Source organism: Benincasa hispida, chromosome 1 (genome assembly GCF_009727055.1).
Source record: "Benincasa hispida cultivar B227 chromosome 1, ASM972705v1, whole genome shotgun sequence".
Lineage (NCBI taxonomy): Eukaryota > Viridiplantae > Streptophyta > Magnoliopsida > Cucurbitales > Cucurbitaceae > Benincasa > Benincasa hispida.
Genome location: NC_052349.1, coordinates 59583228 through 59603835, shown reverse-complemented (window position 1 = coordinate 59603835; position 20608 = coordinate 59583228). Strand labels below are relative to the sequence as shown.

Here is a 20608-nt window from a genome sequence, read left to right as displayed (position 1 = left end):
TCCATGGGCTTTAGGTGGGCTTGGGCCCAACCTTTTTTTTTGGGCTAAAGTTGGGCTTAGACCCAATCTTTCCTTTAGCCCAAATTTTCCATTATAGGCTTAAATCTGACTAGACTATGGACCCAAGCGACTTTAATTACTCGACCCGATCCAATTTACAATTTAAAAGCCCAATTGAACCTTCGACCGAATTTATCGATCGTGATTTAGGCTTCATCACCGTTGAAGTTGATAAGCTCATTATTGTGATAAAATGACTGGATGGAAGATACGTGAAATTTTGTAATTGGTCGAATTTCTATTCCAAAAACTATATTTGCATTCTTTAAAAATGTTGCTATCACTTAATTATTAGCCCTAAAAATGCTACCCGTTGCAATTACCTTAAAAGAATTTAATATTTACAAATTTGTCTGACACAAATTAATTAGAAAATTTTATATAATATGTCATATTATAATAACCTTCTAATATTTTCATGTGTTATTTTAAAAAATTTACCCTAAAAATACCGAAAAGCAAAAAAAAAACTCTGTTGAAATAAGGAAAAAAAGACTTACCTTTTTCAAAATTCAAGTGTGAGTTTTATAAACCAATATTAAATGAAAAAAATTCTTCCTTCTTGGAAATCAACAACATAGCTCGGAATTTTACAAACCTGTCAATTTAAAAATACATAATAAATATTATAAATATAACAAATTATGTGTACAATAGATACTCATTCTTAATGTCAAAAGCCAAATGTCACTCCCTCTACACCCCATGTATGTTGCCATGTGTCTTGTAAATACTCATTCTTAGTGTCCAACTCCTACTTGCTATTTTACCTATAAATAGAGGTATTTGATGGAGTTTGTAAGATACACACATTGGTGAAAATTCAAAGAAGGTTGGAGAGAGTGGATAAATTTCTTATTTCATATTTTTGTTGTTTTATTTTATTTTGTATTTATATATTATGTTTTATTTATTTTATTATATATTGTTATTATATTATATTTTCTCCATATCCATGTTCTTGTTGTATATCATTGTACTCCTAAGTTCACAACATATTATTAGCACAAGCTCCTGTCGTTTCTCCCTTAAAGGTAGGTCGGGTTTTTTTCCTCTTTATTATAATTAATAAATTTTATTTTATTTTTCATATTTAATATCTATTAAATTTTTAATATAAATATAATATTTTTTTAGAGTGCTACCATGACGAGTCTGAAAACATTAGAATTTGCTGCCCTTGATATTAACGGCAATAATTATTTGTCATGGATGTTTGATGCTAAAATCCATCTGGATGCTATGAATCTTGGAGAGGCTACTAAAAAAGGAAATATGACATTCAGTCAGGAAAAAGCAAAAGTTATGATTTTCCTTCATCATCACCTCCACGAAGGATTGAAAATGAAGTATCTCATAATAAAAGATCTCTGTATCTTGTGGAAAAATTTGAAAGAGAGGTATGATCATAAAAAAGCAGTTATTCTTTCTAAAGCTCGTTATGAGTGGATGCACTCGAGACTATAAGATTTCCGATCAGTAAGTGATTACAACTCCGCATTATTTAAAATTGGTTTGAAATTTTTGTTATGCAGAGAGAAAATTACTAACGTTGATATGTTTGAGAAGATATTTTCTATATTTCATGACTCGAATATGCTCCTGCAACAGCAATATCAAGGGAAAGGTTTTAAACAATATTCTGAACTAATTTCATGTATTCCCCTGACTGAACAAAATAACGAGTTATTGATTAAAAATCATGAATCTCGACCAACCAGAATGACACCATTCCCTAAAGTGAATGCTATGAATTTCAATAATAATTGTGTCAGGGTCATGGTCATGATTGTGGCAGAGAAAGAAATCATTATTATTTTCATAGTGGTCGTTCTAATCATTCAAATATCAAAATAACCACACAAATTAATGACCATAAAGGAAAAATTCCACAAGATAAGAGTTCGAAAGGTGTTGAAACTAAATTCTTCTGATATGGAATGATTGGCCATTGGTCACATGCCTGTCATACGTCAAAACACTCAGTCGATCTCTACCAAGCCTCCCTAAAGGAAAAAGTGAAAAATGTGGAAGTAAATTTTTCATACCAAGATAATGACATATTTGACCTATCTCAAGCAAATTTGGATGTGGCGGACTTCTTTGAATCTCTTGAAGAGAAGAGTGGTATGAACTTCTTTGAATCTCCTAAAGAGAAGAATGACACAGTTGGTAGAACATCAATTTTTTTTTTTTTTTTTTTACTTTAAGAATATTTAGACTTAACATTGTTATTATTATTATTTTTTTTTATCTATCTTCATGTTTTTTAAATGTTAACTTTTGTATATTCCAAGTATTGTTTTTCTTATTGTAATTATTTTCTTTTAATGAAGAAACATGGATCATTTTCATATGTTAGGTGATTAAAAAATGAACAAAGAAGATATATGTTTGGCAGATAGTGCAACTACGCACACAATACTTACAAGTAGAAAATATTTTCTAAATTGACAATGTTGGAAGTAAAAGTCAATACAATATTAGGTTTTGTAAACCTAATTGAAGGATTTGGAAAAAAAAATATTATCTTGCCTAGAGGAACAAAATTTACAATTAACAATGCATTGTTCTCTAGTCAATCAAAGATAAATCTACTAAGTTTTAAAGATATACGTTGCAATGGTTATCATATTGAGACTGATAGTAAGAATAATGTGGAATATTTATATATCATATCTACGGTCTCATATGAAAAACGTATACTGGAAAAGTTGTCTACTTTATCTTCTGGATTATATTATACTCATATACGAGTAATTGAAATATATACAACAATGAACCTGAAGTTCATAAATCCAGATATTTTTGCTATTTGACATGATGGATTGGGTCATCCAGAGTCTATAATGATGAGAAGAATTATTGACAATTCAAATAGACATCTATTAAAGAGTCAGAAAATTCTTCAATCTAATGAATTATCGAGTGATGCTTGCTCTCAAGAAAAATTGATAATTAAACCATCACAAGCTAAAGTGAGGATTGAATCCCCTGCATTTTAAGAATAAATTCATGGTGATATATGTGAACTTATTAACCCACAAAGTGGACCATTTAGATATTTTATGGTATTAATAGACGCATTCAGCAAATAGTCACACGTGTGCTTATTATCAAGTTGAAATCTTGCATTTGCAAGATTACTTGCTCAAATAGTTAAGTTAAGAACACAATTTTCTAAGTATACAATTAAAACCATTCATCTTGATAATGCTGGTGAATTTACATACCAAGATTTTGAGAATTATTATATGTCAATTAAGATAATTGTTGAATATCCTATAACTCATGTTCATACACAAAATAGTTTAGCAGAATCATTCATTTCTTATGAGAGTTAAGCTTCCTACATCTATATGAAGACATACTATTTTACTTACAACGTCACTTGTACGCATTAGGCCAGTAGCTTATCATAAGTACTCGTCATTATGATTAGTTTATGGCTATGAGTTAAATAGTTCCCATCTGAGAATTTTTTGATGTGCAGTATATGTTTCAATTGTTCCACCACAACGTACTAAGATAGCCCCTCAAAAGAGGTTAGGAATATATATTGGATATATTCCCCATCAATTATTAAATATCTTGAACCTCTGATTGGTGATGTATTTAATACATGATTTGTTGATTGTCATTGAGACAAATTTTCCAACATTAGGTGGAGGAGTTAAAAAGTTGGAAACAGAAATTACATGGAATGTATCGTTATTATCTCATTTAGATCCCCATACAGATCAATGTGAACTTGAAGTTTAGAAGATAATTCATTTGTAAAATATAGCAAATCAATTATCAGATGTATTTATAGATGCAAAAAAGTAACTAAGTCAAATATACCAGTTGCATATGTTCCATAAAAAATTGATATCTCAACACAAAAAGTTGTCACTAATGAGTCTGGAACACGCCAAAAGTATGGTAGACTATCGAAAGATAAAAATCCTCGAAAAAGAAAAATAATTAACAGTAAAAGAGACTTGGTTGATGATGTAAATATCCATGAAGAACCCCTAGACATGACTGATAGTCGAATTTTTGAAGAAGGTGAAATACCAAAAGATAATAATGAGATTTCAATAAACTATGTTATGACAGAAAAAAAAAATGGAAGCGGACTCATGTAGTTATTGACAATATTTTTGTGTATAATGTTGCTTTTGATATTATATCTGAAAATGAGTATTTTAAATCAAAATCTGATGAAGAATGTCGACATAGAAGAGATTTGCTACAATGGAAATAAGCAATCGAAGCAAAATTAAACTCACTTTCAAAACGCATTTTTGGACAAGTAGTCCAAACACCAGAAGGTGTCCAACTTGTGGGATACAAATGGGTATTTGTAAGGAAAATAAATGAAAATATAATGAGGTCATAAGATATAAAGCAAGACTAGTTGCACAAGGTTTTTCACGAAGACCTACTATTAATTATAAGGAGACATATTCTCTGGTGGTAAATGCAATTACATTAAGATATTTAATTGGTCTGACTGTGTTTGAAATTTTGGCATACATCTTATGTATGTAGTCATAGCATATTTATTTGGATCTCTTGGTAATGATATTTATATGAGAATCCCATGAAACATATAAATCAAATTCTTGGGAATTATATTCAATAAATTTATAGAGATCATTATATGGATTAAAAAAATTAGGATGAATGTAATACAATCGCCTGAATGGATATTTGTTGAAAAAATGTTATCAAAATAATTCAATATATCTGTGTGTTTTTATAAAGAAATCACAGTCAGGATTTGTCATTATAACTGTATATATTGGCGACTTAAATATAATTGGAACTCCTGAAGAGCTTTCACAGGCAATAGAATATCTTAAGAAAGATTTGCGATGAAAGATCTTGAAAAAATAAAATTTTTCCTTGGCTTATAAATTGAGCATTTAGCAGATGAGATATTTGTTTATAAGTTAACATTTACAGGAAATTTTTTGAAAAGATTCTGTATGGACAAAGCACGTCCATTAAACATTCCAATGAAAGTTCGTTCACTAGATATGATGAAAGATATATTTCGATCTCGAGATGATATAGAAAAACTTCTTAGTCTTGAAGTACTATATCTTAGTGCAATCGGCACACTTATGTATCTTGCTAATAATACAAGACCAGATATTGCATTTTCAGTAAATTTATTAGCAAGATATTGTTATTCTCTAACAAAAAAAAAACATTGAAACGGAATTAAGTGTATACTTTGTTATCTCCAACGAACGATCGGCATGGGTTTATTTTATTTGATAAAATCAAATTTTGATCTAGTTAGGTACGCAAAATTTGGATATTTATTTGATCCACACAAAGTTAGATTGCAAATAAGTTATCTATTCACATGTGGAGAAACTGTTGTATAGTGGCGGTTAGTGAAATAGACAATAATGACTACTTTTTCAAATCATGCTGAAATTCTTGTAATTCACAAGGTTAATTGAGAATATGTATAGCTAAGATTAATGACTCAACAAATTCGTGAAACATGTGGTTTATCTTCTAACAAAAACCTTCCAACGATATTATACAAAAAAAACAACATGCATATCCCAAATCAAAGGAGAATATATTAAAGGAGATTAGAACAAAGCATATTTCAACAAAGGTTCCTACACTCATGATCTTGAAGAAAATGGTGACATCACTGTACAAGAAATTTGTTTAAAGGATAACTTGGCAGACTTATTTACAAAATCATTATCAAGTGCAACTTCTGAGAAATTGGTGCATAACATTAGAATAAGGCGACTTAGAGATTTCAAGTAATGTTTCCATGAGGGGAGTAAATATACTTTATTCTGTTTAAGAGTATTAGATTATATGAAATATATACTTTTTTTCCTTCACTAGGATTTTTTTTTCCAATGTGTTATTTCCCTAGTAAGATTTTAATGAAACATATTTCATATATATATCATAGGTGTCTAAGGGGGAGTATTATAAATATTACAAATTATGTGTAAAATAGATACTCATTCTTAGTGTCAAAAACCAAATGTCACTCCCTCTACATCCCATGTATGTTGTCATATGTCTTGTAAATACTCATTCTTAGTGTCCAAATAAACCACCTCTTACTTGTCATCTTGCCTATAAATTGAGGCATTTCTTGGAGCTTGTAAGATACACATATATTGGTAAAAATTCAAAGAAAATTGGAGAAAGTGGAGCAATTTCTTATTTCATATTTTTGTTGTTTTATTTTGTTTTGTTTATTTATATATTATGTTTTATATATTTTAATATTTATTTATTTTTCCCATATCCGTGTGTTCATTATGTGTCGTTGTGCTATTCAAATTCACAACAATAAAGATATTTAAAGATTTTAATTTAATAATAAAAAACAATCCTAATCGTAGCAATGGTATTTTGATAAGCTCAAAATGAGAGGGAAAATGATGAAAACCCATTAACAAAAAATAATGTTATTCCAGACATTTTTAAAAAAATATACCATAAAATTGTCCATTTGACACAAATGAAATCCTATGGCATGCATCAAATTTTGGATATTAGAGAATGAGATTTCTACATAGAAGACTTAAATATGTATCTATCTTACATCAATGTCTTTTACATCCCATTTTTACATAGCTTCATTTTTTCACACATGTTAGTGATCTTTTATATTTTAGCCTTGTCCACATTTAGGGGGGAAAAAAACTATTCATATCTCACATCCAAAAATAATCCTTTCTAATTATTCTTCTCGCATCCTTGAATAACTATTTTTCTCCAATCACCCAAAAAAAAAAAAAAAAAAAAAACAACAAAACAAAACAAAAAACAATTTTCTTCCTTTATCTTTACGCCTCCTCACTCTCTTTTTCTTCTTCCTTCATTCATGGCTTCCTCAAATGACAAAATCATTGTCCCTCTTTTAAACCAGCAAGCAAAGGAGGTTGCAAAGATAGTCGAAGCAATTGACAACAAACAAATGATGTTGGGCCTGAGATTGCAATGGTCCATGAACAGACGTCCACGATGGACATGAGTTGATCGATGTCGGATCTTGGCTGCACGACAATAGATTTAGTTGGTGGCATCAGATCTTAGGTTGGAGACCTTTGAAAATGGACGAAGGATCTGGGTAGAGCACGATGAAGCCAAATATGGGGTTATAGATGGATGAAGCTACGATGGGTCCACAATGGATCTCGATCTAGTTGCTGAATTTATATGGGTTCATTTCAATAATCCATATATATTCAGATTTCTTTTCAAATTATCCATATATATTTGGTCGATCCGGTCAATGGATATGAGGTTGCAAATGGATGGATAACAAATCTGAGTGTATTTGTACATTTTGTTTTCAATTTCAAATATATATGGTTTATGGCGACGACAGTATTGTTTAAATATAATTAGTTAGTAACATTTGATTGCATATTGTATATTCATATAGTTCCTCTTACAATATATTAAATATACATTCAAAATTTGTATTGTAGGGGAAAATAAGATTACTGACACTTTTCATAGCACTAGCTTACGAATTTGAACTCCACGAATTTAGTTATTTTTTACGAATTTGAACTCCACGAATTTAGTTATTTTTTAATAAGTTGATAATGTCATCTATATTCGTTTCTGGTCTAATTGGTAGCATATAATATGAGAAGTATATTTGCAAAATAACTAAAAGTATATGTATATATATGACAAAATATAGAGAATTTATAACTCAATAGAAACGATACTGAAATTAAAATTTTGGAGTATATATTATATAACAACCTCAAATTTGTACTTCTAAATGTGTTTGGAACACGAACAACCTCATTTATAATTGAAATAAGCTTTGTACATAAACATAAAACATAAAAACAAAGATTTGTAACCATAAATTATGCCATAAATATAATCCACCAATATTAGGGATTCTTCAATAAATGAAGTCCACGAGTTTAATAAAGGTCAATTTGGAAAACAACATCTCATTAATCTCATATTGAATGCATTAAAATGAAAATGAACACAAAAAACGACTATAAAAAAATTCATATATATTAAAATAATTGAAAATATTAGAATTGTCGAAAATTAGTCTAGAAACCTTCAATAAAATAATTTAAATTTTAAGATATTTATGAAATATATTAGATGTACTCTTTGGACCTCTTCAAGGCTCATGGCCCAAAAAGTTAACCCACATGGATTGGTGGTATCCCTAGTTCCTTCATTTTCTAGCCCACCAAAAGATCAAAGCAACTCTTACTTTTTATGTTATTTATAGCCTTAGGAGATAAGTATATCATTACCATCTTGAATATCAATGATTTGATGCCCATGCATTTGTCCAAAATCAACATGTTCTCCAAAAAAAAAAAAAAAGAAAAAAAGAAAAATCAGCAACACCTTTTTGAAAGCAATCCTAAATTCTTTGTTGGTCAATTACAATCTTATTTTGTCTCATAGTTTAATCAAGATCATCTACTCTATGACCTCACGTCTCAATCTTACATATTAACAAAAATTGACTAATTGAACTGATGATTGATTAATAGGTCCAATTATGTGAAATAACAAAGAATCGTTGTTTTTCACATTATTGAAACGATTAATCTATTTTTAGAATTGATTTGTAATTCTCAAAACCAAAATTTGAACACGTTTACCTGTATGAAATATAATCCAAAATTGCACCAACAAGAGAATGCAACCACAAAACTCAACAACAAAAAGATAGTAAAAGATCAAACAATACTGATAATCCAATATTAGGCCTCTATTTGCAAAAAGAAAAAAAAAAGGAAAAAAAAAACTTATCAATGATTCCATTAGGGGTGTTAGGTTTCCATTTAGGCTACCAAACCAAATAAAAAATTGGAGAATTTGAATATATAGCACAATTTTAGGTTTCAATGAGAATAATCTGACTTTTTCTAATTTCTTATTTGCTTTCAATCTCTTATCTATAGTACATATAGGTAATTATTGAAGACTGAATTATTAACATTTATATACATAGTGTAATTATTAACTGTTGTGTTATTAGTTTTCATTTGAATCTAATTAAATAAAAATCAAGAAACAAAACTGTGGATACTATATATTTTTGCATTTAAAACAAATAATCATTCATAGTTTTCTCTCAAAATATCTCTTTGAATATATTTCTGAATTTGATTAATATATTTTTTCATTTAAATAAATAATCCGTCCTGATTCTTCTCCCCAAATATCTCTTATGTATCCATCTTTTCTTTGTAGATTTGGTTTTATCTAACTAGTTTTTTATTCTTTAATTTTTTGTTACAAGATTCAATGTTTAGCTAAATCTTTTTTAATTTATTTATACATATTGTTATTTATTTGTTTTCTTCTTGTTCCAATGTATTCGTTTGTATTCTTATCATGTTTCATTTCATATTATAGTAGTATGAAGTTATGAGATTTAACTAATCTATATTTACACGTAGTTGTAGTGTGAAGTTATAAAGGTTTTAACCATCATTTTTCATGATTCCTAATTATAATGCCATATTGCTTCTTCCCAAAACTCTACTAATATCAATATATTCTAGTAATTAGCTAAATATATTTACAAATATATTGTACTAGTAATATAAAGTTATTAGATTTAACTAATTTATCTTTACACATACATTGCAATTGTAGTAAAGTTATGAGATTTTATGTAACACCCCAACCTTTAAAAAATAGTTATTTTTAATCAATTCAAATTTAATTATGAATTTTGTCTTTGATATTTAATTTTGGAATAAGTATGGGTTCGATAAAATCAAAATTTGTCTTAATTTAATTTTAATAGATATCCAAGAACTAATAAATTAAATTTACAATAGATAAAATTAAAATATTTTAGTTTTCAAAATTTTGAATTAGAGATTTTGAATGTAATTTTCATAATTTTGGAAGTTTAATATATTTCTTTTAATTTTGAATTTTTAGAATAAAAATTGAGTTTATTAGAAAAGATTATTAATGGAAAAGAGAAACTCTTCTTCTTATTATTATATTTAAATAAGTTTTTTAAGGTTAAAATAATATATAAAAACAAAAGAAAATTAAAAAAAGAGTGAGAGAAAACAAAAACCCTAGTTATCTAACCGCCACACAAAGCCCTCGCTCAGCAACACTCTGTGCTTCACACCATTATCCTTGTCATTCAACTATAGTCCACCACACAATATCAAATGCCTCACGTCAGTCGTTTTTGCTGAGACCACCACCATCGCAAAAATTAGTTTCGATAAGTGCCATGGATCTTCCTATCTCATTCACTCTTTTTTTCTCATTTCATCTCTCGCTCTTCAAATATCTTTTCCACTGCTATTTACCCGACACCATCGCTACTGCTGTCGTGTGGTCATAAGAGGAATTGGCCAACAACGTTTAGGTGATATTTAGGTGAGTATCAAGGTTTTTTTTAAGGTTTTCGTTAAAGTTTTAGTTTTTTGTGATATGCTTGTCTTCAATTATGATATTTTATCAGGTTTAGTGTGTGGGGGTAATTTGAATATTTGTTAATTAATATTTTTATTGCAAAAAATCGTTTTGCTACTTTTACAATTTTGAAAATTTTTTGCTACTTTTCCAAATGAAATTTTAAAATTTATTATTTATCTTATCAGCCCTAAAAGATTTTGTTGAATATATACCAAATCTAACGGAAGCAAATCATAAATATTTGGTTTGATATGATTCGGTTTTCAATTTTGATAGATATTATATAATATATATTATATCGGTTTGATTTGATTTTTTGTATTCATAAATTTAGTTTCAAATTTGGTTTCCAAATGCAAAATCAAATCGAATAAAAAATTTTGGATTTCCTATCATTTTCAGGAAAAGTCGAATTTTTGTTAGTTTTGATTGTCTATTTTAGTGTTCACTCTAGATTCCATTGACTTTTTCAAAGTGAGATTAGTAAACATATAAAAAAAGGTAGAAAAATAAGCATAATGATCCTAAATCTTTCAAAATAATTTCGAAAATAAATATATCAAAAGAGTCTATCAAGTTGGTAAAGATGCGATTATACAACATTATTTCAGAGAGATATGTGTGCAATATAATCATAAAAAGACAAACATATAAATTTCGAAATAATTTCGAATATGATTTTGAAAGCATATTTCAATTAATCATACATCACTGTAAATGATAGGTTTGGTATATTCTAAAAATGAATAAGAACTATCAAATTGTCACCTCACACAATTAATACAATTAATGCAGAACTAATTAGGTTCGCTGAGTGTGCATGTAATTATGATTTGATAATAGAAGGCCGAGATTTTCGGCAAATGCATGTTTGAGTTCCCACTAATCATAAGCATAGAGAGTTATTTTTTTTAATTAATTGTGATTAAGCAAAACACAAATGCTGGGCATTGGAAATGGGCCCCTTTTTTTTTTCCATTTCATATGTACCATTTATCGCCGAAAGTAAACACTTTTTTCCCACCATTTTATATATATATATATATATATAACACTTCCCAACAGGAGTGATGATTATTTTATTTTATTAATTATTATAATTATTATGAGAAAATAAATTTTATTAAGATGGATGAAAGTGAACAAAAAATTCTACAAATAAAAGTTAAAATCTGTTACGGTCATTTTTGGAATAAATGACAGAATCGACGTAATGTAGAAGAGAAAGTATCAGAATAAGAAAACGATAATAAACGAACAAGCAACCGAGTCAAGAAGATAAAATGAGCTTAAGAAAAATGGCTAATTTGGCTTTGAGCAAAATTAACTTGGTCGGCTTCAATCAAGATTGAGGTAGAACCTAATATATAGTACATCCAATGCATGATATGGGCTCACATTGGACCCTCAAGAAGAGGGCTAACTTAGCCTAAAACCAATTCAGCCTGCTCACCCTCGATCAAGGCTGAGCCTACCTAGTTAGACCTTACCTGCAAAATGTTGTCCTAGAAGAAAAGATGGTATTTGCAAACTTAGGGTAAAATCCTAAAAAGAAAAGGATTTGGTCACCTATAAATAAGGAAGTAAGGAAACATAAAAGGTAAGTTGTCTCTTCGTTAGTAACTCCATATTAAAATGAGTCGTCGAATTTCTTGTCTTAAGTATTGGAGTGCACGTAACCTACACTACATTAGTGTATAATTCTTGCTAACTTACAAGTGATTTTCTTTTCAAAGTATAAATTTATCATTGCTGTCCCTTCGAGGTCAGACCACATTACCTATTCAAATTTTGACATATCAACAAAACAAGAGATAGAATCATAAAAAAATTTACTAGAAAAGTACTGCAACTCCTTTCACTTTTTATTTCTTATAATTTCAAAAGTTTCTTTATAATTTTGAAAAGCTACTTTATCGTAAAGGCTCATTCAATTACTAATTTATTATTTGTTTTCAAGTTTTTGAAATCTATGTTCGTTTCTTTCCAATTTTTAAATTATAGTTTTCACCATTATATTGTTAAAAAAACATGTGAGTTTCTAATCAAGTTTGAAAAACAAAAGTAAATTTTTTGGAAACTATATATTTCTTTTTTTTTTTTGGAAACTACATATTTCTTTTTTTTTAAAAAAAAAACTTAGTTTGGTTTTTTAAAAAAACATTAGTAGAAACTAAGTGGATAACAAAATATACTAATTTATGGGAGTTTTTTTTTTTTTAATATTGTGATTAGGAAAACAATTTAGGGAAATATAGTGGTTTCGAAACTATTTAGAAATCTATGGTTGTTTTGGAGATTTCGAGGCGGGGATTTTGTTTAAAATATTTTTTCGAGGGTTCAACTCTTGACCTGTCAAAAATTAAAGAAGAGATCGAGAGTTTGACCCTCGACCTAAAGGAAATTGAGAAGAGGACGAGGGTTCAACCCTCGACCTGTCAAAAGTTAAAGAAGAGATCGAGGGTTTGACCATCGACCTAAAGGAAATTGAGAAGAGGACGAGGGTTCAACCCTCGACTTTTCGAAAACTAATGAAGATCAGTAAGGGAAGAGGAGAAAATTTGAAAGAGGTCGAGAGTTGAACCCTTGACCTCTGGAAAATTATAGAATAAACCCTCGACCTAAAGGAAATTAAAGAATCATTTAGTAATTATATACACGATCGCACACAATCGTTTAGTAAAATTACTATGCGATCGTTTAGTAATTCTTTATTAACGTAACAATATGTGCAAATTTCCGGAAAGAACAAGTGAACGATGAACAACTTCTTTATTAGACGCTAAACGATCGTTTACAATCTCTCCATGATCACTCACTATGACTAAATGATCGCTTACTAAATCTTCTGCGATCGACCACAAACTCCTATACGATCGCTTCTATTACTATTACACAATCACTTTCTCAGAACCTATACGATCGCATACCTTTTATTATACGATCGTATACCAAATGCTACATGATCGTTGAGCTTTACTACATGATAGCCTAGTGGAAGTAGACGATGAGCGGCACGCTGCGATGGCCTCTCCGCGACAGCGTCTTCCGAACTCCCACTCTCGAGAGCTTTCTTTCCTCACTACATGATCGCCCACAAACTCTACACGATCACTTAGCTATTACAATTAGACGATCGCCTTCTCAAAACCTATACGATTGTCTACCTTTTACTATACGATCGTGTACCAAGTGCTACACGATCGCTAAGCTTTACTACACGATTGTTGAGATACTACACGTTCGCCTAGTGGAAGTACACGATGAGCGGCACGCTGCTATGGCCTCTCGAGAGCTCTCTTTCCTTACTACGCGATCGCCCACAAACTCCTACACAATCTCTTATATTACAATTAGATGATTTCCTTCTCAAAACCTATACGATCACCTACCTTTTACTATACGATCGTGTATCAAGTGCTACAAGATCATTAAGCTTTACTACACGATCGCTGAGCTATACTACACGATCGTCTAGTGGAAATACACGATGAGCGGCACGCTGCGATGGCCTCTCGAGAGCTCTCTTTCCCTATTAACGGTCGCCCACAAACTCCTACACGATCGCTTAGCTATTACAATTAGACGATCGCCTTCTCAAAACCTATACGATCGCCTACCTTTTACTATACAATCGTGTACCAAAGTGCTACACATCGCTAAGCTTTACTAACGATCGCTGAGTATTACTACTGCTCGCCTAGTGGAAGTACACGATGAGCGGCATGCTGCGATGGCCTCTCGAGAGCTTTCTTTCCTCACTAACACGATCGCCCACAAATTTCTAACACGATCACTTAGCTATTACAATTAGACGATCGCCTTCTCAACTATATGATCTCCTACACTTTTACTGTATGATCGTATACCAAATGTCGCTATCGCTTAAACTTTCTACACGATCGCCAATGGAAGTACACGAGGAGGGGACGCTGTGATGCCTCTCGAGAGCTCTCTTTCCTCACTACACGATCGCCACAAATTTACACGGTCGCTTAGATCATTACAAATGACGATGGCCTTCTCAAAACCTATACGATCGCCTAACTTTTACAAATAGACGATGGCCTCCTTTAAAATGAATCCGAATCTTTGCAGCGTGTCAGTGTCTCGTCCCATCCTATCCATATTATTTTCCCAACTCCGGACCTGTGGGTCGAGTTTCGAAAACTCGACCTTTAGGCTTATAACCCTCACCGTTTCTTGTCATTTTCTCACATTGCTTTCTCATTTTCTCACACTGCTTTCGTTCCCTCATTCTCCTTACTGCCTTTTCTCCTCACTGCCTTTTGACCTTTAATATCAGCCTCTCATTTTCTCCTCACTACCTTCGTTCTCTCATTCTTACTGCCTTCAGCCTCTCATTTTCTCATATTTTCTCACTGCCTTTAGCAAATCTTCTTCTTCTTCTACATTCGTCCATTAAATTGTGAGGTTTGTACCTTTTACTATACAAAATTTCATTTTTTTTAAACAACTATATATTTTGTTCCTATTCTCATACTATTGTATTTTTTTTTATAGTTTTTGTTGTTGTTTGGGAAACAAAGAACAAAAAAGGTAAGTTAAATTTATGAGTTTACTATTTATTTATTACTAGTTTTATTATATTTAGTAGATCTATCATGTTGAATTTAATAATATTTACATATTGATGTTAGTAGTTCTTTCTCTATTAGTGTTAATCTTAGTAGTTGTTATTAATGTTAATCTTATGGTTGGGATGTTATACCAACATGTTAATCTTATTTATATTTTGTTTGTTTTTGTTTGTATTTAAGTATAATTTATTGTTATGTTTCTTATGATAACATTTGTCCATTAAATTGTGAAGTTTATACCTTTAATATTTTTAGTTTAATACAAAATTATTATGATTTTTTGAAATATATTTCTTATGATATTTGATTGTATTTAAGTATTTAAGTATTTATTTATTTCTTTCTTTCTTTCTTATGGTTGGGATGTTATACCAATATGTCTTATTTATGATTTTTAGTTTACTATTTATTTATTACTAGTTTGTTTTTGTTTGTATTTAAGTATAGTTTATTGTGATTTTTTTGTATAAATTTTTTATGATATTTGAAAAGTTTAATTTGTTGTTATGTTTAAAAATAGTTATTAAAAGTTTAATTTATTGTTATGTTAAAAAGTTGATATTCATAAAACTTAAAAGTTGATATTCATAAAACTTAAAAGTTGATGTTTATAAATTAAAAAGTTTAATATTTTTAGTTTAATACAAAATTATTGTGATTTTTTAATATACTTCTTATAAAAAATATAATACAAAATTATTGTGATTTTTTTTAAAAAGTTAAATATTTTTAGTTTAATACAAAGTTTAATATTTTTTACCCACAAACTTCTTATATTTTCTATATATATTTCTTATTGTGATTTTTATTGTGGTTTATTTTTGTTTAAGTCTGATAATTAGTAGAACATTTAGTAATGTATTGTTTGTCTTTTTTTTTTTTTAAGAAAATGGCGGGCAAATGCTTGGGGTTTTTGTTGTTTACAAATGGTAATATGATTGATGGTATTAATGGAGTTGACTATGACTAACCACCAAGTGGGAGTTTTAGTATAAATGTGAACAGTGAAATTGTATTTGAACAATTCATTGAAATGGTTGGGATGTCACTTAGTGTAGATATGGGAAAAAATTAGATAGAAATAATATATAGACATCCTAACCGAGAACCATCAGGATCAATAAGGTTTATGTCATTTCCTGTTTCGAATGCACTAAGCTATGAACTTGATGTTCTCAATCGCAATGTCACTACTGAATTTAGTGCATTTGTATGTAAATGTAAATAGGATAGGGGTAGAGATAAACTTGAATAAATCATTTAGTCAGTTTGAAGATCCAACTGAATGTATTGATCCTGATCCGGAGTCAGTTACATCACCATGTGATAATGAAGATATGACGGCTAACAACATGTATAGAGATTTCAGAACTGAAATGGACGATGAATTTGAAGAGTTGGATTTCGATGGTCGTGAACATGAGTTACTTTCAGATACATTCAACGATTTGGATATGAATGTACTAGATAGCATTCGAGAATATGACCAAATTGTAGCCCCTGTGGACGTTGACAATGCTCAATTGTATAAAGGGATGATTTGTCAAGACAAAGAAATGCTACAACAAGCAGTCAAATGTTTTACAATAAAATGTCACGCACCATATGAGGTTGTTGAATCGACATCGATGATTTGGACAATTCGGTGTAAGAAGTGGGAGAAAGGTTGCAAGTGGAGACTTCATGCAATAAAGAAAAAATCGCATGGCTTGTTCGAGATCACTAAGTACGATGAGCAGCATACATGTTTTTATTCAGAACTGAGTCAAAGTCATGTGCAATTGGATTCATCAATGATTGCACTAGAGTTCTGTGATGCCGTAAGAGAAAAACCATCTATCAGTGTGGCACAACTGCAGTCCGACATCAAATCAAAGTTTGGATATCATGTTTCTTACTATAGGGTATGGGAAGGCAAAAGAAAAGCATTGGCTAAAGTGTTCGGTGATTGGGATGAGTCTTACAAATTGTTACCCAGGTGGTTGTATATGGTTAAACAGACCAATCCTGGAACACGTGTAGAGTGAAGAGTGAAAGAAACGCTTACTGAAGGCCATGTTATCCTAACTTCTGTATTTTGGGCATTTGGTCCTTGTATAGACGCTTTTAATAAATGTCGGTCGATAATTCAGATAGATGGTACACACTTGTACGACAAATATCGAGGAAAATTGTTGATTGCTACATCAGTTGACTTGAATGGGCATCTTCTTCCACTTGCATTTTCCGTTGCTGATGAAGAGTCCGCATACTCATGGGGATGGTTCTTGAAACACCTGAGAGAAATTGTAACACACGAAGAGGTGTGTTTAATTTTAGATCGACATGCTGGCATAATCGCAATAGTGAACAATCCAGCAAATGGTTGGACGGGAACAAAATGTCACCATCGTTTCTGCTTACAACATATCATCAGCAACTTTAATAAAAAGTATAGATTTAATACATTGAAAAATTATGTTTATTGTGTCAGGTGTCAGCTTCAAATTCGGAAGTTCAATAAAGCAATTGAAGATATCAAAGGAATAAATCGGAGCTGTCTTAGTTTTTTTTTTTACAACATTAGTTTAGAGCAATGGACTGAGCACATGATGGAGGGTTCAGATATGGTGGATGACGACAAATCTATCAAAGTGCATAAATGGAGTCCTCAAAGGAGCTCGAATGTTGCCTATAAATGCTCTTGCTCAGATAACATTCTTCAAATGCATGAATTATTTCGAGAAAAGAAGAGAAGAAATAAGGGATGCATTGGAGCGATCAAGATAAATACACCCGGTAATATTATTATTATATTATTATTATTATTATTATTTTATATATATATATATATATATATGTTATTAACAATTTATTTCAAGCATATTTTTATAATACTAAGTAGAGTAAAAATCCAGGTATGCACACAAGATCTAGTAAATATGAAGTATAATCAGACAATCGGTATGAAGGTGTGTTTCATGTGAAGACCTATATATCATAGTCTCAATGCCAAGGAGGAAATGTTCAAATATTGAGGCTAAACAGGTCCGAGTGGTACTGTTCATGTAACAAGTGACAAGCATTTGGCATTCCAAGCTCGCATTTTATGGTCGTTGCTCACATTTTAACATGAACTACGAAGACTTTATTGAGGACTACTATAAATTGTCAACGCATGCTGAATGTTACTCTCCTCAATTTCAACCTGTACCGTATGAAGATTATTTGGATCACGCACCTAATATGCCCGTCTTATCCATCGTTGTTGAGAAAACCTGGTAGACCAAAAAGTTCACGTTATCACAACGAGATGGATTGGACAGAACAGTCACTCGACAACGATGTGGATTTTGTAATCAGTTAGGCCATAATCGAAGAAAGTGTCCTTTGTTACTAAGACGGGCTCCAGATAGTTAAAGATTGAGAAATAAATATTTTTTTATTATATATTAATTTATTGTATATTCAATTTTTTTTATTATAATTTATTGTATATTCAATTTTTTTTATAATATTTATTCTATATTCAAATTTTTTTATTGTAATCTATAAAGTTATACATTATTCTTTTAACTGAGAAAATAAATACTTTTTATCATGTATATTTAATTAAGTGTAGACACTTTTATTGTATATTCAATTTTTTTTTATTGTAATCTATAAAGTTATACATTATTCTTTTAATTAAGTTGTACATTATTCTTTTAATTAAGTTGTACATTATTTAATTGAGAAATAAATAATCTTTTTATCATGTATATTTAATTAAGTGTAGATACTTTTATTGTATATTTTATTTTTTTATTATAATTTATAAAGTTGTACATTATTCTTTTAATTAAGTTGTACATTATTCTTCTAATTGAGAAATGACTATTTTTTTAATTGAGAAATAAATATTTTTTTCTTTCAAATCATGGCTTTAAACCCGACCAGTTGATCCCGATGTTTTGTATGACCAGTCCATTCATTGATCATCTATTGTATGGCGAGATCGTAGTATTGGAGAAATATCTTGCAGGCGTCGAGAGGCAGTTCTCCAGCCCATTATCCCACTCCACTCTTGAATACTACAGCTACTGCGCACATCTGGATTCTATGGGTTGTCAGATTGGGATTTATTCAATTGGACTGGCATCTGATCACAGCTTTGGTCGAGAGATGAAGGCATGAGACGCATACATTTCATATGTCTATTGGAGAGTGCACTATCACTCTACAAGACATAAAAGTGTTGTTGGGGTTACCGGTTGACGGTGAGCTGGTCATCGAGTGATGTACGATAACTGGTCACAAGTTTATCAAGTACCTTGGTGTGACCCCACCTACCGATAAAATTAAAGGATTGAGGTTAAGTTTAATATGGTTAGGAACACAATTTCATGAGCTCGTAGATGATGCAGACGAGAAAACTGTCATAAGATATGCGTGAGCATATATACTACAAATGATGGGTGGAAGTTTATTTTCCGATAAATCAAGTCATTTTGTTATCAAGTCATTTTGTTTACTTGATGTTCCTGCCACTATTAGCTAACCTCTATGATGCGGGGTGGTATTCATGGGGTGGAGTATGTTTGGCATGGTTGTATAAACAACTATGCAAAGCAACAAGACCTGAGGTTCGAGAGATAGCTGGACCTCTCATATTTTTACAACTATGGGCTTGTGAGCGATTTCCAACAATGGTTCCACAGCTACAATATGTTAATGACGCTCAGTTAGCTGGACGAGTCTACTATTCTCGGTATGTTATTTTAATTCAATTTAATTTTTATATCACTAATCTAGTTAATTTAGATTCTAAATTATCAATTTAAAAATTTAAGAGGAGAGACAAATTTTGTGTGACTAGGACAGCCACACATGTAGTCCGCCAGTACAGATACATGTTTGATCTGCTTCAACCTGATTAGGTACATTACACTGAACCTAATTGATTATTTTATGCACATTTTTATTGTATTTGTCTTTAATGTTCTCCAATATCATATTTTGTGTTTCAGGTTATTTGGGAGTCGTACAAAATTATTATGCATACTTTGCCCAATTTCTGTACGAATAGTGAAAACATATGGCGAACAATGAGTCCTTTCATATGTTTTCACATTGGTGAGTGGCATCTTCCTGATAGGGTGATGAGACAATTCGGGTTTCAGCAGGATGTCCCATCGCCTTGTAATACTGAACCCCTACATGATATCAACTTAAGGACTATAAATTGAAAAAGTTGCACATTTGGTAGTGCGATGGCACTATCGTGCAAGGTTTATTGCAATCGAATTTTCAACACTCGATGTTTAAATTATTAAAAAGAAAAAAAGCTAAAGGTCGAGTGTTGAAAATTCGACCTAGGTAGGTCGAATTTTCAACCCTCGACCTATTAAAAAAAAAAATTCTTAATAGTTTCAAAAGTACAATATTTTTATAAATTGTTTTCAAAACTACCATATTATTTTAATTTTTCCCTAATTTATGGGTATAAACAATATTTATAAAACTAAATTAATTTTAAAAAATTAAAA

General features: G+C 30.5%; 1 long non-coding RNA gene across 2 annotated transcripts; it reads left to right on the top strand.

Annotated features, from left to right (window-relative positions):
- The first annotated feature begins 18916 nt into the window (after positions 1 to 18916).
- Positions 18917 to 20355, top strand: LOC120076713. Of its 2 annotated transcripts, XR_005481640.1 has the most exons (3): positions 18917 to 19830; positions 19944 to 19999; positions 20090 to 20355. It is a non-coding gene; the product is annotated as an uncharacterized LOC120076713 (long non-coding RNA). The 2 variants fall into 2 exon arrangements; XR_005481632.1 differs by having other exon boundaries at positions 18917 to 19999.
- The last annotated feature ends 253 nt before the right edge of the window (positions 20356 to 20608 follow it).